The sequence below is a fragment of the Prinia subflava genome, chromosome 2, assembly GCF_021018805.1.
Source record: "Prinia subflava isolate CZ2003 ecotype Zambia chromosome 2, Cam_Psub_1.2, whole genome shotgun sequence".
NCBI lineage: Eukaryota > Metazoa > Chordata > Aves > Passeriformes > Cisticolidae > Prinia > Prinia subflava.
The window spans coordinates 99556403-99570706 of NC_086248.1; positions in this window are offsets into that span (position 1 = coordinate 99556403).

Consider the following 14304-nt stretch of genomic DNA (forward strand, 5'->3'; position numbering starts at 1 on the left):
CTTTTCCCCAAAAGCTTTGCCTCAGGACTGTTCAATAGTTGTTTGTTCTTTGCCCAGAAAGAAGGAGAATGATGGTTTCATGTTAAGAACCTGTGTGGTAACACTTTGTCTTCTGTTCTTAATTAGGGAGGATGTTATAGAGCAACTACTGAAATTAAACATTTTAAAATCTCAAGATTACAGTACTTATATCCAGAAGCATTGAAAATGTTGCCTGAGGAGATTTATGAACTGCTTGTACTGATTTCTAGCAAGTCTTGGAGCAAGAGGGCTGAGGGATGCCAGAGCTAATATTATGTCACAATTTAAAAGGGTAAATTGAATGACCCAGCAAATTACAGACAAATTAATCTAGCAACTCTCTGGAGGAGACATCATGTAAAAATAGAAGAGGATCCATAAGTAATGAAAGAAAAATAATAGCAGAAGTATTGCTTTAGGTTTATGAAATATCAGTTTGTTTATCTTAATGATGTTAACACAGTACATTTTTATTTCTGAAAAACAACTGGACATTGCCAAATTGATGGAAACAGTAGTCTGGATATATCGTTGTGGGTGTATCGTGGATACTTGTTTAGAAAGAGAGATTAAAGTTGTTTTTATTACTAGGGTGTGTCTCATTTATCCAAGGCAGAGACGCAAGCTGTCCACTGTATAAATCCTACCCTAGCTAGAGGAGAAGCTGCTGGTAAAAGCCAGCTCTGTAATGCAGCAGAAAAAAAGAGTAAGGACAGAGATGGGAAAGATATTACTCAGGATAAACATAAATATATTTAAGCATGCTTTTCTTTCTTTTATCTTCAAACAGTGATATAATCACCCATGTTATGCTGGGGTCACTTAGATTTCTACCCATGCTTAGTTACCTTCCAAGGGGACTCAGCCCCAGCTGTAAGTTTGCTGCAGGTGATGCTGGGTGAGGTTGACTGTGCCAAGTGGGTACCACTGTCAGTATTGCCTTCCTGGCCTTAACATTTTAGAAATGAGGAATTCCTCGCTGGTTTAAATGGGCAGGGGCATCAGCCTGAAGGGGTGAGAAGGCTCAGCTGGCAAAAAACTGGAAATCTGCTTGGGTTTAAAGCCAGTTAAATATTGTGAAGGGTTGGGCTTTTTGGACAAAGCATTCATTGGTAGTGCTGTTTACACTGCCAGAATCACCATTTTTTTTCTCCAGAATTTTAATAATTCTGTACATCCTTTGCCATTATGTGAAGCTGGTTCTTTGCTATGAACACAAGTGCTCAGCTTGGAGGTCTCAAGACACCTTAACAATCTTCATCCCTGCAATAAAAGTCTCTGGATGGCAAAAAATGTAGAATACCCATCTAACTTTTGTGAAATCAAACACTTAGGCAAAACTCATTAAAAAAAACCAACAAAAACCCAACAACAAAAAAAACCCCAAAATACAGTAAACAAGCAGTTGGAAAAGAATGATTTTGTTTTGAAATACGTTACATGTTGCTATGTGTTAAAGTATATTTTGTTCTAATCTATTCCTATATTTGTAAGCAGGATCTAAAAAGAGATAATCTCATGCAAAGAGCACAGTGACCTGATACATTTACCATTACCATATACTTGTAGAAGCCAAATGAAACAAGAGTGTTTTCATTTCCATGTAAATAAATATGTATTTTAATAACAGCTAATGTTGGTTCATAAAGGGAAGCACACTAGGAGAGTTCTTTAAGAGAAGATTATACTCTCGGTGCAAAATCCTTTCCTAGAAAGTGATTGAAAAGAAATATGAACTTACAAAATATCATCTCCAACACAGAACAGTCTCAGCTCTATTTTTTTTCTGGCTCCCTTAGGAAAGTGGAAAGGCATTATTAAGACATATCAATCAATTTTGGTAGCACCTTTACTGCCTAATATTATCATTGTGTACATACTGATAATTTCTCCACATGCTGTTTACATAGCACATTTTACCCATCCCTGCTTCCTCCTTGTAACAGACACCACAAAAGAGTGCATGATTTGAATAATGCATGTGCACCAAGCGCTCAGTGGTACTTTGACATTACCCACCACTGGCAGAATCCACGAGAAATATAAACAAGAGATGGTCCCTTTCTCTCTGGTACTGTAACCCTTTGATATCAGACATGGTCTGTGCTCCTCACTGGCTTCTCCTTCGGGTTGTATCTTTCAGGAGAAATGTGTCACACAGTGGTGCTCCCAGAATAGATCATAGGTGTATCCAGACATTTAAAAACCTGCACTGTGTTACAACTCTGCTGTCAGACCCTGGGTTTGGCCAAAGTTCAGTCCTGTTTGGATCTCGGGTTTTATCCACACTCACTGCAGACACAGAGTTGTGGTCAAAACTCTAAGAAGTTGTCCCAGCACTGCTTTGGCTCTTACATTCATTGCTTGCTTAGCCTGCTACAAAATAAACTGAAGAAATGGGATGAAAGACCAAAACCTCCAAGTACAGTGTGTCACAGGACACCTGAGTGCATTTCCAGAGTCACAAAACTTTCAAAGGTGAGGCTTTAGCTGAAGAAAAATTCCAGACTGCCCTGAAAAGGGGCCCATACCAAGCAACAGAAAAAGATGGAAAGCAAAGAAACTAAAAGCAGTCAGTCAAGAAACAATGATTGTTGCAAAGTGACCTGTAGAAAAACAGGTTCGAGTCCAAACCAGATGATGAGTTTAACCCTGAACTAAGGATTAAACTGAGGAAAACACAGATGGCCACCTGGAGGGGTTTAAAATCACTGAGCAAACACTGCACTGTCTCCTGTGGACGAGCTCTTGTGCTTCAGAAGAAGGTGGAGAAAGACCAGCCCTTCAGAACCCACGCTGTGTGTGTATAAAGAGGAAGAAAAAAACGAAAGAAGCTCCCACACCTCTGTGCTGGTATAGAGAGGTTTGGGGCATGTGTAAGTAGACAATAAACAGAGTGTGAACAAGCACTATTAACAAGTGAGATCTGATCCACTCCCTGCTCTGCAGATATTGAGAATTTGGAAGTTTCAGGATTGATACAGCAGTCCCATGTCTTAATCCCTTCTTTATACAATCCCATTAATATATCATCCTCATTTTAAAACAGTGGGAAGATCCAGTTCCCACTATCTTCTATGTAGGCAATTTCAGTTTCATGTTTTTTATTAATCAGAACCAGTTTTCCTATTTCCAGTCTGAACTTGTTCTTGATTTACTCATAGCTACTTGATTTTGTATCAGTAGATTTTTAAACTATTATTATTTTCTTGGTATGTTCTTTCAAACTTGTTTAAAAATAATTATGATGATGGTGATGTCACCAAGAACACTGTGTTTGAAAAACAGAATTGGGACAGGCTACCTCTTCTGGCAATGAGCAGTATCTGTTGACTGATTGAGAATGTGACTACTCCTGAAACTTACATTTTTTGGCTAGTACTACTGAAACACTCAACCCATTTCACAATAGACCTCTTGAAAGTTAGAAGTGAGAAAATTATATAAGTGAGTCCAGAATTAGCATTTCAGAGACCTGGGCTCTCTTAGGACACACAGTGCAGTATCTGCATTAGCATCTTCAAACAGAACTGGAGAGTGGTTTGAAATTAATTTCCTGTCCATTTCTCCTCACTCCACTTTTGGTTCCCACTGTGGAGTAGTTTTGGACCACGTGGCCTTTCCAGAGCATGCACCTGATGCACTCTGCTTGTGAATGTGGGTCCAGGTTTACAGGCCCAGACTAGGAATAAGTACACAGCAAGGACTATCCATGTGGGTGCTTTGATCCCAACACAAATGTTGTGGTTCTCTTCGATTTTTCTCCCCACAGCTCCACTCCTTCTGGGCTGTGCTACTTCATCAATTTTAGACATCCTGCATGACCACAGCAAGGGGATTTCAGGATCTGTGCCCCATGTTTTTCATCTGCAAGGCAGGACTAACTTGTGTTTTTTCTTGAGACCATTACAATAATTGGTGACTTGGGCTGGGTCCTTACAACCGTGATCACTGCAATTTTTATGACCTCTTCCTCTTTTTGGTACCAGAAATTTCTCATTGCTGTTAATTAGCAACCAAATGAGCAAAGAAAAAAAACCCCACACCCACTGACAATTAATTTAATGAAAAAACCCCATAGTTTTTGAAGAACTGTTTTTAATTTATTATTTATTTTTGAAACAAAAGAATTCTTTTCAATGTTTTACATTACTTTTTAAAATTTACACAAAGTGTTGTTTTCCATTTAAATGTAACACAAAGTTTGCTTAAAATATGAGGCCTGATTATATAACAGAAAACTATATCCAGCAGAAAACTATATCCAAAGCATTTGAGTTTTAGGTTAAATGTGACCTTTTTACCTCTTCTAGAATATATGTTTCCTAGAGTTTTCCTGTGACATTTTTCAGGTAAATATAAATATTTTCTTCTGACCTAACACAAATTTCTTATAAATTATCAGATCAAACACAAAACTCAGAAAATTACAAACTCACAATTTCCTAAGTTATCCAACAAAACAGTGAAGCCAAGCAAAATAAACTGAGAGTGAGATTACTTCTGAAAGAAAAATCCTTGCGTAACCTCAATACTCAGCACAAGCCTCCTGTGGTTAAACTACATCACTGGAGTGCAGCTTTGAATCCTAGAACAGTCTTTGGTGCACTAATACATCATTAATGTGTCTGCCTTTGCCTCTGAGCTGGCAGAGCATCTCTGCAGAACGTCTCTGCTGGAGCCAAGGAGATGTGCTCCCTCTGGGAAGAAGGGTTTGCAGCTTCATGCAGCTCTGGCTCCAGCGAATGTCAGTCCTCAGGGGGCAGCCACCATAAACAACTGGGGCTCATTTGCAGATGTGCTGAATATATTCACACTTTTAAAGCATTCTCTTTACACCGATTCAGACTCTGCTAACAACAGTAACAAACACTTTTACCGAGATTTGACAACAATTCGGATAGTTTTCTTAATTTTTTTTTCTTTCTTTCTCTTTCTCTCTCTCCCTGTCTCATGAAGCAAAGCTAACAAATACATCTGAATTTCTTCCTTCTTATGCTTGAAATATATAAACTCAGTAACTCTCTTTTACCCAGCAGTGAGAAAGATTTTCCATCATACCCAAAAGTCATGTGATACTCTACTGGTTTCTGGTTCTAGCTCCAGCAGGGCTTTCTTTGAGATCTCTTAGAGACTGCAAATCTTAAGCATAAATTGCAAATGGAATAATTTAGCTGCCTCCAGAGCAGCACAAATTTCTTTTGTCAGAATCTCCATTGATTTGTTTCATGATCATTAATAAAATCCACATGGCAAGTATTCTGGGCCTTCATTCTTCAGAGCTCACAAACAGGAGTTGATAGAATAGACTCTTTGCCAGTCCCTGTTAGATATTTGTTATGCACCAGATTATTTATTTCCTTGTGTTTTTCATACCCCCAGTGGGCTGGATGTGGAAGGCTGCCCAGGTCTGTAAACCACAATTCTCCAACTTGCTTACAGGAACGGACACACTGATTAATTGCAGAGAGACAATTATTTAACACAGGATTTTGATGTTGTAGAGCATCTGTTCCAATAAAGACAGGCCAGTCACTTCAGATTCTGGAAGAAAAACAATAATGTAATGTGTAGCAATATTTCTAAAAAACTCAATTTTTTGCCTATGACCCTCCAATCAAGCAGACAATAAAGAAGAAGACAGATTTTTTTTTCAAAATCAGATTGGCTTGGTTTACCCAGGAGGAACAGTTCTGGGTGGATCTGGAGAGATCTCACTGCAATTCTGCTTTGTGTCTGCACAATTCTGCTTTGTGTCTGTCTTTGTTATTTCTGTCCTTATCCTTGAGGCAGCAAAACAGCTGAGGAGCCTTGAGCTAGCCCTAAGAAGCATGAAGTCTTCTAGCAACCAGAAAAACACTCTGTGCATACGTGATGGAGAGCTGGATGGTCCAGTCCAGGTTTACACCATGATTTAGGATATGAGCTGCTCAGTTTTGTCCCTTCCTGGGTTTAAGGTTAACCCCGCACTGTGATCCTGTGTTGTTAGGCTGGCACTCTGTGTGTTCATTGGGTAAATCATATTTATGTGATGTGAGGTAGAATGCCCTTTGTCTTCAAGCCTTCAGTACTCTTACAAGATCAGTGACAGGAAGGAAATATTAAGGAACCCCAGAATCACAGGATATGCTGAGTTGGAATGGACCCATCAGGACCATCAAGTCCAGCTCCCGGCCCTGCACAAAACACCCCAAAAGTCACACCAAGTACCTGAAAGCATTGTCCAAATGCTTCTTGAACCCTGTCAGCCTCGGTGCCATGACCGATTCCAGTGCCCAGCCACCCTCTGGGGATATAAAACCACATATGTTATGAGCATATGAATAAAGCACACTTTTTGTTGCAGATATTCCTTTACTTATTACTTTACTAATTAATACAATTCAGGCAATCCCATTGGAATGAGTCTCTAGTCTGCTTGCAGTAAGAAAGGCAGCAAACTAGGAATTCTATTTCATGTTCTGATTTTCCTGTTACACAAACCCCCAAGTATATTCCTCAGCAGACATAGATGGTCGCTAACACTGCTTCTAAGAAGAAACAAATATTTTCCAAGGCAGAGCCTCTGTCTATGGTCCTGGAAGCTATAGCTACAGCTTTAATGGGAGCAACCATCCCACAGAGAGCCCCTTGCTCCTCAGACTGACTTCTCCCTTCCATGGTCAGGTTTTGCTGTTGTTGGCAACCTGGCTGTACATTTTTTTTGGAGTCTTGTGGTTGATTGTTGTGGGTCTGGTGTATTGGCTGGAAAAACAACATTCCCTGGGCACTTTTCCCTTCTGGGTGACAAAGAACATTGAAGGGTTGTTCAGTTTGCTTTGCAGTGTTTCCTCTTTCAGAACATATACTGAAGCAGTGCTGTGGGTGTTTGGGGTTCATGATGAGCAGAATGCTTGCCTACATTCCCTCCTCAGGATTTCACACAAACATGACAACCTTTCCAGGAATAGCTCCAGGAACATGGTGGGGTTTCAAGTTTCATTTTGTGGGGGTTTTGCTGTTGCTGTTTTAATTTTCATACTTTTCTCAAATTTTACAAATAAATAATCTGTTTACATCATTATAATTAATAAATAAAGTGTGAACACGTTAAGCCAATATAGGATGCTTATATTCTTGGTATTTTAGATTATGGTGGTATAGGTAGCAATGCAGAAAAAATGAAAATAAGCTTTCTTATTAAAGAACACCAGTTTCTAAATGTAACCACCAAGGAGTATCTGATATTATTAAGCAAACTAAGGGAGAGCACCAGCACTGCAGCCCATCTAAGCTTCCTATATTCAAAATTTGTAACCTGGGCATCAACTCTTGTCCAAGGACATAGGGAAAATACTTATTCCCACAGTTTTCACAAGGAAACTCAGAGGTTCTTCCTCCTCCTGAGGATGTGGAGTGTTTTGTAGGAGTTACTGGGACCTCAGAGAGCTGACCTCTGTACAGGAGTTGTAACCTCAGTATAGCATAACTGACTCACAGAGCACATTGTCTTTTTATTGATACAATTAATCTTTTGTCCCATAAGTGGAAAAACACAGAAATGTATTTTAAAAAGTCCTTGAAAGCACAGTGCTAGTCTTTACCTGTGCAGAGAGAGAAATTCCGAAGTGAATCTGCATCTCTTGTAGGGCTGGAAATAGTCTATTTCTCTGAATTTCCTTCTAGGTGCAATATTTATCTGAGACAGAGGCGAGACAGCACAACAAAATGACATATTTGCAGCACTGTGTGACCAAAGATACATCAAGATGAAATCTGCCTTTTTCCTCTGAGCAAATCTCTTCTGTCAGGCTCCTGTAAGGGTTCATTCACATGTGCAGCCCTGTCTCCAGCTCCTCACCTGGTATTAAATGCATCCTGCCAGCCTCAACAGTAGGGGCAACCGAATCAAAATTTGGGGGTCTTCTACACAGCACAGGAGAAACTACAGTCATGGTGCCAATGATCTGACTCAGCCCTGTTCCAGCTCTTTTTTTTCCCTGTGCACATTCCAATTGACCTGCAGAAGTGCTGATCACTGGCAGAATGGTTGCACAGGGGTTAAATTCTCATCACCTGCCTATGCCTCAGGGATGGATTTACAGGGTTGGCCATGGGTCAAGCCCAACCCTGTGAGCATCACCTGAAGTTCCCTCTCACCCTCCCATGCCAGAACTGAGTGTGCACTTCAGAAACCCTCACAGTCCTTTCCTCTCCTCAGACCCCCAGGAGATGCTGGGTGCCTTGCTGTTTTCTATAGGTGGGACCACAGAATTTCCTTGCACACCCTATCCTAACTCCAAACAGTTGTCTCCCACAGGTGGGAAGCAGAGGAATAAGGAGGGCAAGGTCACAAGCCAGGGTGGAAGAATCCAGCCTCTCCCCTCCCTACCTGTGAACATCCTTGCATTTTGATCACACATTTTAATCGTGCATTTTGAGATAAACTTCGTGCTGTTGTCCTTAAGAAGGGGTGTTTCTCAGTATAGGCATGATGTAATGCTCCTTTTTTGACTTCAGAAAGAAAACAGGCACTGCAGTCTGTGCCTCACTAATGCCTGTGCAGTTCAATAGCTCACTGTGCAGCTGTGTGTGGGAGCACTCCACAGTGTCAGCCTCAGAGCAATTCATCTTCCAGGCACAGCAGCTCCGAGCAGGAACCTCCCTGGCACTGGGCTGACCTGGATGGGGGGAGCAGCCAGGAGGCAGTGCCATGCCAGAGGCTGCTGTGCCTGCTGGTTGCCATCTGGGAGTGATGGTGGATCCAGGCAAATCTTCCCTGCAAGGCATTCTGTGAACGAGGCAGAGTGAGCACTGCGGGATTGCTTTCCTGTGACAGACCTGTCCCACATGGCTCATTCCCATCACCTCTGGCTCCATGGCTCTCTCCTGAGCCAGAAGCTGCAGCAGGAGGGAGCTGCTGTACCCTCCAGTTTGTGCCCTCTGTGGGAGATTTCAGACATTCCCCAGGAATGAAAGCCTGTCCTTTCCACCACCTTACAAGCCTGATGTACATGAGGCATGGAAAGAAAATGTCAGTGTCTCTGTGGGCAGTGGGAAAAATTTCCCTAGATTTTCAGCAGCTTGAAACACTCTCCAGAGACCAGGATAAGGGTGAGCTACCTAAGCACCCTGATGATTCCAAGCAGGTTGGACATTTCATTTGGAGTGTTGCTCATCCACCCCTTTGGGATTATGTGCTTGCTCTTGGATTGCCCCAGGAGCCTGACGTTGCCACGGGCCATGCCCGTCATTTGTACACCAACTTCCCTGGCTGCAAGCTCTTCTGTATTCCCATAGGCAAAATGTCTGATTTTTATGCTGTTCAAAAGTTCTCAGTTACTCAGAAACTTCTGTCAGCTCCTGCTGCTCAGCCTTGGTTTTCATGTCCTTCTCTGAGCCTGAGCCTTGGGCATAAAAGCCTATTGTATTGCCACAAAGCAAGCCCAGAATTTATTAGTATTTTTGCTGTTTCACTAGCACAAAGGGACTGCTGTGAAATTCCATCATGATAAACTCCTCTGGGATGCCACGGCCTGAAACTGATCAAAGATGTTCAGGAAGCAGAGCAGTGAGTGAGCATTTCCAGCTGCTGCATGTGTGCCAGGAATGCTGGAGTCCCCGAGGACCAAAGCAGAGGAGAGTAAGAGTGCTCAGCAGTGGCCTGATGACAGCCAGCACATGGACATTACTATGAAAAAGGAGAGGTGCTTTGTTTTGTTTAAATGCCTCACCTAAATTTAATTTTGTTTAAATGCCTCACCTAAAAGCCTTGCAAGGTCAGAAGTTCTCTGGTATAATGAGCACATTTTCCTGGGGTGTGAAAGCATAGGGTTTGCTAATCTGCAATACCACATTATTTTTACCAGTTGAACTGGTTAGTAAACAATAAAACCTTTCTGCAACTCTTGGGAACCTTAGTTTCTAAGACAGAAAAATAAATCAGAGGTCAAAATGGATCTTTGACCTGAGTGGCTGTACAAGTCACTACATTTTACTTTGCAACAATCTCGAATGTGTCAGGACCTTAAGTCTCTGCAGAAAAATTTATTCCATTTGTCCAAAATGGCTCGGAGGTCAGTGGAAGCTTGACTGAATAGAGTGTGTGTTGCTATGTGAAGACTGTTGGTCTCTAACCTCAAAGCAACAAGCCAGACCTGGTTTTTCTTCTAGTACCATGTGCACATTTTCATTAGTCTACACTAAAATGTCACATTCCTCTTCCAGATAAAATAGAAAAAGCCTGGGAGAAATAATTTTGGTCTAGGAGAAATTTGGAGGAAGAGTGTAGCAGCTGCTTCTCCCTCAGTCATGGGAAGAGAAAGGGTTAAATGAGCTGTCCAGAAAAATTTGGTGAGGCTGAGGCATGAGGAAGCAGGAGGAAATACTCACTGCTCCTGGAAAGCCTGAAGTCCTGGCAGATGCACAGGTGAAGTCTAGATGGACAAACAGCTATTGAGCAGCAGGCTAGCTAATGCAATCCCTTCATATGCTAAATGCTGGATACTGTGGAAATCCAGGGCAGCTGCTTTCTACTTTAAGGGGAAAGGGAAGCTTCTGCATTATTAATAATGGAGACTGGGTATTCTATGCAACTGTGAGTTAATCCCATTAAGGGAATGGATAAGAAACCATGACAAAACTTTCCAAATACAAAAATAGCAAGTGGTCACAAAGCCCCAGGGTGCTTCCAGGGTGCTCTCAGAGAGCTGAGGTGCATTGCACAAGTTTGTCCTGTCCTCTGGCCCCCCACACTCAGCTGGTGGGGTCAGTCCATCACCAGGTCCCCATCTATGGATGCTGTGCCCTCACTGTCTGCCCACAGGGCTTAGCAGGCAGAAAGAAAATGTGCTAAGAGATAGGAATGTGAAGAGGGGAAAATTTCATGTTCACAGCAATTTCCCAGCAACTGGCATTTCTGCTTTCTGGAGCAGCTTCTCAATCCTAGGAGCTTGGCTGGGCCACCTGTGGAGTGTGGGGTTTTTACATCCAGTCAGCCTGATTTTGTGGCTGGGGGCTGCTTAACTGTGCTGCCTTTTTTTTTTTTTTTTTTTTTTTTTTTTTTTTTTTTTTTTTTAAATCTGCAGTGCTTTTAAAGCACAGCAGCTTTCTTTATTATTCCTCTTATTAGCTGGAAAATGCCAGCCAATGTCCTGTAAATAATGTGACAATGTTTTCAAAACTGCTAGCATCTCTGCCTCTCCATCATAATGTACATAAAGCTAGTCCTTCTGAAGGGTTCAGTCTTTGGTTTCAAAAGTCTATCCCAAATCAGGATGGACCCTTTGGGCTAGGCCAAGTTTTATCCTTCCTCTTCTTCTTCTAAGACCCTCAGAAAAAATTGTCCCACCCATCAGTCTCTTGCTCAGGCTCAGGCTTTCTGCCTTGAGCCTCTCTCATCTCCCCTCTCAGCTGCTTGTATGCTTGAGGAGCACAGAATATTCCTGTCAGAAGTGAAACATCCAGGCTGGTTCAAAGGAATGTAACAGAGAGGGAAGCAGAGAGCACTTGAACAAAAAAGAGAGAAAGAGGACACCTGTGGCTTGGGATTGGTGGAGGAAAACACAGAAGAGGATTACAGAAGAGAAATGTGGTACAACTTGGGGAACAATGAAGGAGGCAGGCAGGAGCTGTAATGGTAGCAGAGCTGCAAGTGCCTCCTGCTCCTTGTAACCAGACTGACTGTGTGCTTTCTCCTGCTCTGCACAAGTGGATGCTTTAGCTTTTAAAATGCTATGCACAAAGAGTAGGGGAGACCTGGGGGGCAAACTCTTCCCCCAGTCAAAGCCAGGGCCCTTGAGTATCTGTGGAGCTCAGCTTGCTCTCATGGACCCTGCACATTGAGCCCTTGTAGTTAATGGTGTTCAAGCACCATCTTATTTTGGTGTCCTGGCTCTTAGCAAGGAGCAAGGAGAAGGCACTAGCAAAGCACAACATGCTAATTTCCTCATTTCCCGAGCTCCAGTCCTGCTCCCTTGCTTATCACACGCACCTGTATAAAAACATTCTGCACTAGAACAAGAGAGCTGTATGGAACAGAGGGAGTGCAGGGACTCTTCAGCCCTCTGCCTGCTCTCCTCCACACAGCCCCCACTGTCTGTTTGGCTTTAATGCCCACACAGCAGGTGGGACAATATGTGCTCACTTATTTCACATGCTTTTCTCTGCAGGTTGCTTTGACGCAGAGCGTGAACAAAAGCAATCTGCAAAACACCAAGGTCTTGCTCTCATTTTGCAGCATCTACCAATCTTTCTGGGGAGAGCATGCCCTGCACATACATTTTTGGGTTTGCCATGCTGCACAGACCTGGCGACCTCTGAGGGGTTAAGTAGAGGCTTGAGTCAGTCTGCACACCCTGCTGAGATTGCTGATATTTGATATCATTGCCCAGGAAGCAGAGAGGGATGGGGACTGCCTGTCCCGTGCAGGCGTGTGGCAGGAAGAGAGTTTATTCTGCCACTAGTGGAGATAGCAATACCCTGAGCAGACATGGGAGGACTGCAGCAGTGGTTTATTGCACACAGGCTTTCTGGCACTAGGAAGGGCTTGATTAGGAAAAGATTTTTTTAAGGAAAATATAAGCTAAAACCTAGAGTGATGAGGCAGTGAGCAAATTGCATTCAGTAATGGTGAAAGTGGTGCTTGGTGATGAAATATGAGGGTATTTTTTGTTTATGTGTGTAAATCTGGCTGTAATTCAACAGAGCAGTTCATGTGGTTTGTCTAAGTAAGAGCAGATACAAATCCAAGTCAGAAGCATTGGCAAGCCCACAAGATAGGTTTGGTGGTGTCTCATCATCTTCCAGCCCTTTAACCACCCTCTTGCAAAAGGAAGGGTGTTGGCTTGAAGAGGCTGAGAGCTGAGACACTCAAATCAAACATTCCTTCCCTTTGTCAAGGCTTTCTTCCCTCTGTTTTTTTTTTTTCTTTTTCATACAGCTTGAACAGATAGGAGCTCAGGTGTTCCTGTAGCCTGTCTGCCTCCTTTCTGTGATTTTCAACTCAAAAAAGACTGCCTTGATACCAGGCAATAGGCCACCTGTCTTTTGGGGGAGGGTTTTGCCACACATTTTACTTTAAAGCAGCGTGCTGCTCTGGTGCTGTTCCGTGATGCAGAGCCTTGGAGCCCAAAGTGCACATAAACAAATGTGTGTTAGGAGTGGCTGGGGGTGACGGGGCAGGTGTAGGCCATTTCTCATGGGCAAAGACAAGCCTCCCCTCCTCAACATGCAATTTGCTGCAGTGCAGAGGGCCAGCATAAAACTTACACATCATGTCAGCCCCACTTTAAAAGGTCATTTTTTGTGGAAATAGTCCTTGTGCTGGTTCTGTGAACAGGGATGAATATTGGTCTCTGTGCAGAGCATTGGTGCCTCTAGGAGGCCCAGCTTAAAAAATTAAACAATGCTTTCTTTTTATGAGCCACCTCAGTGCAAATCTTTTCACTCCCCTCATAAGAATTATTTGTATAGTTTTATTTTAAGTAAAAGAAATTTAATTCTCCTTGTCATCCTCTCCCCTCCTTCCCCAACACTTTTTCATCAGAGTTTGCCAACATTAAAAAGAAGCATAAAGCCTTTGAAAGCCTCACTAAGACTCTCTCCTCAGACAGCCATGTTTGCTCAGCTGGCTGAAGAGCACAGGATATGGAAGATTTTGCTTCAATACCACCTGGTTTCTGGTTACACCCTTAAGAAAATAATTCTGCTTCTGAGATATGACAAAAGTTCTTGTTAAGTGCATCTTGTTTTCCTGGATACCATCCATCCATCCATCCATCCATCCATCCATCCATCCATCCATCCATCCATCCATCCATCCATCCATCTCCCTCCCTCCCTCCTTACCTCCCTCCCTTGTTTGCAATTCTCACTCTAGTAGCAGTGAGTGCTTCTCCAGGCTTAACCTTCAAAAGCCTTTTTATTATTTTGGTCTTTTGAGAGAAGAAAACCATGAGGATAAGAAGGGCAATCCTGGAGACCTGCCTTTGTGTCAGCAAGTATTAATTAAATTAGGGCAGATCATCATCTTGTCTCATGCAAAACGCTTCCCTCAAACAGTTTCCCCAGACTAAAGAGATGCTAAAACCCCAGCTTTCAAAGGAGTCCTCCCCATGAATGTTCATGAATCCTGGACAACAGAGGTCCCTCTGGAGCTCCTTGCCTGCCTTGTTCACCGTTGTCTACGTGCAAGTGTTAACTGGAGCTTTGCAGAGTGAGGCAAGTGTGGAGATGGCATTATGCAAACAGCCTCAGCTCCTCTCTCAGCCTCAGGCGCTGCCATCTGTGCCTGGCTGGCAAGGG